Source organism: Drosophila biarmipes, chromosome 3R (assembly GCF_025231255.1).
Source record: "Drosophila biarmipes strain raj3 chromosome 3R, RU_DBia_V1.1, whole genome shotgun sequence".
NCBI classification, from domain to species: domain Eukaryota; kingdom Metazoa; phylum Arthropoda; class Insecta; order Diptera; family Drosophilidae; genus Drosophila; species Drosophila biarmipes.
In genome coordinates, this window is record NC_066616.1 from 6600929 (window position 1) to 6603895 (window position 2967).

The 2967-nt window shown below is 40.1% G+C and overlaps 1 long non-coding RNA gene across 1 annotated transcript; it reads right to left on the reverse strand.

Annotated features, from left to right (window-relative positions):
- Positions 1-1418: 1418 nt before the first annotated feature.
- On the reverse strand, positions 1419-2589 carry LOC108027132 (uncharacterized). Its single transcript, XR_001768309.3, has 3 exons — positions 2090-2589; positions 1853-2028; positions 1419-1766 (listed from the first exon to the last, which is right to left on the reverse strand). It is a non-coding gene; the product is annotated as an uncharacterized LOC108027132 (long non-coding RNA).
- Between the last annotated feature and the right edge of the window lie 378 nt (positions 2590-2967).

The following is a 2967-nucleotide window of genomic DNA, read 5'->3' on the forward strand; positions in this document are numbered from 1 at the left end:
CAGATATAGTTTTTATTTTGATTCAATAAAACATGTTGAGCTGTACTCTGCTCTAGTTTTAATTAGTTAATTAATTCACCGTTTTAAACAAATAACACTTAAAAAATAGTCATAGAAAAGCAACTTTTGCTTCAATTACTTTGCACTTTTCTCACCAATTTTTCGATCGTTCTGATTTTGAATTTGATCAAAAAATTAAAAATTTAGAACGTATTAAAAAATTTTGATTCCAGGCGGAGGAGGATGTGTAAAAAAAGGATATAGTTTTAAAAAATTTGCTTTTCCGATTTGAACTTCGTACCCCTAACAGACTAAGCATTCTAGCTTCCCCGAAATTCTTAAAAGCAATAAAGCTATATCACCTTTTATAAAACCTAGACTAGTATAAATGTAAATAATTATACAATAAGCGAAGCTTTAGGCACAGTAGCTATAGCTACAATTTAATCATAGGCATTTCGTACTTTCCAATTACCCTCTAACCTGAGAATAAATAAAAAAAGTTCAGTAAATAAAATAAACTTTTTTGACTAAAATTTGTCTCCCACTGCATTGTGAAATATTTACCTTACGAACTATGTAATCCCTTTATAGAATGTACCGAGAATGGCACCTTACACAGAAAAAGAAATATTTGTAATTGTTTCTTCTTTGGCTTAACTGTGAACATTTTTTGAACAAATTCAAGATTTTTGCTTAGCCACACCCAGTAAAATTCTAAGTACACATCCTGAATTACGCGTACGCCGCGTTGTCAATCGGCGTGTAATTTATGCTAATGCAAAAAACCAGGCCAAAAACAGTCCGCTTATCGCCCTGTCAGTCACATTCGGCTGTGCAAACATTGCGACCTAATAAATCAATAATGCGAAATTATGACAACCAGGCGTATGCGTAATGTGAGTGCTGATTAGAGGCAAGTGGAGCGGCAGAAGGATGAGACAGGGATCCGCGGAATACCACTGATTATTGCAATCCTAGACAAGAGGTTCAACGGCCCGGTTCCGGGAAATGGGATACGGGATAGGGGCTGTGGGTGGCGTAACCCAGATCTCGAGTATGTTGAGTCTAATAACTGCTCCGCCGCCGCCGTTATTATAAGCAGAAGATGCAGCAGCATCAGCAGGAGGTTGCTAAGTCTTAGGCCTGGGCGTTTTTAATTTTCCACAACGCTGCGCAAAGAAATAGTTTCGGTTTTCTGCGCCCCGTTGTTGCTGTAGTTGTTCTTGTAGTCACTCAAGTGCCTCCCTGGGGAGCCATAAGTTTTTCCTTCTGCTTTTTTGGGTTATGCCGGTTATGGCGCGTTATGAAGCGTTTGATGTTTGGATGGAATGGAAGGCCCAAGACCCAAGCCCCCAACTCTGCATAGTTTCCCGCACTGGTTATATATCGATGCTCAATCAAATTTATCTCTTTGTTGTTGTGCCTATCGATGCGGCAATTTAATATTAACTGGCTCGCTGATGCATTCAATTTTGGTTTGGTTTTCCACATTTTTGTTTTCACTCCGACCATTAATAAATATTAAATGGCGAACATGTGACAGGACCCTGGCAACCTTTGAATGCTCACTAAACCCAATTGGCTCGTTGTGTCCCATGTGCAAAGAGTGCATTAACCCCTTTTGCGGTTTCTTCTGATGTAGTAATCCCTTGCGGTCTGTGCGGTTTTCTATCCACATACTTCATCACAAAGACCCCGAAAGAGTCAATGGGGTTCGATGAATGTTCTCGCACACTCGACGAAAAGGAGTCTTCGGGCCTTGACTTGAAATTAAAAAGGAAGAATAATATACAATAAGTAGTCAGAGTGTTAAGCTAAAATCAGGGATTTTTTATGAAATAAAACTCACTTAAACTTGGTGTACATGTTTCTTATTTTGTGGGACTAAGACTAGACGAGAAGTAATCAATAATGCCAAAGCTTAAAGATATGTTTCGAACTTCAAGGGTCTCGAATTCTTTGGTTTCCCTAAGTGCAATCGAATCACATAATCTCCTCCTCGTCTTCAATTATTTTCGTAGCAATCTGCATAAAATGGTTTGCTTTCAAAGTTAACCACTGCGTAATGCAATTGTTGACCACTCACAAGTCGGTACATAATTGCTGTTCGATTCATTCAAATCCATTCAACGTCCTGACGGGATGTCAGTGCGGTTTATCCGTTTATCCATCGGAATATTCCGGCGAATCGCAGCGGACCGGAGTGCTATCCCCGTGACAGGCAGACAGATACGCCGCTGACTTGACCGGCCATTGTCTGGCCAGTGTCTAAAGGTCTAAGCAAACAGTGGCCGCCGGAGTTCGCCTTCTTTTTGCCGGCTGTCGCCTCTGTTGACATATTTTGTATACCCAACTGTCTGGCCGCGTCGGGGTTTCACAGGGTTCCAGAGGAGAGATTAAAAAAGCCAAGCCACGGCGCTGAAAATAATAAAAGTGGGGCTGGCTGGCGGCGGGGTTAAGCAACTCGCAGCTGGCTGACAGCTACCTGATCCTCCGTTCTCGCCGAAAACACAGGTGTGCATTTCGTGTCGAGACAGAAATTTATTGAGTCCTGATAAGAGCCGTGTGTGTTGTGCAATCGGATGAAGGGAAAATAATTGGAAACAGTTTAAGCAAAGCGCCAAGCATGCTACAATTGCGTTACTCCATTCGTTATCCTTTGGAAATAAGTCTGACGTGATAGAGGGATTGTTCCAAAGAGGAGGGATTTTTTTGAAATACATTCTTCCAGATAATAATAAGATTTCTAAGTATGGAAAAGTGGCTAAATAAATAAAATAAAATATAGTTTTGTTTAAGAACCTATCTCAGTTATACCACCTGGAAATTTTTTTTGTTCTAATATTAAGTTATTTATTTGCAATTAAACCCTCTCACAACTTAAATAAAGCGCTCTCAGCAAGATTAAGTGTTAAGTAAACGTTTTCCAGGGGATTTATTAATGGGGAGTCTTTGAAACTCCAC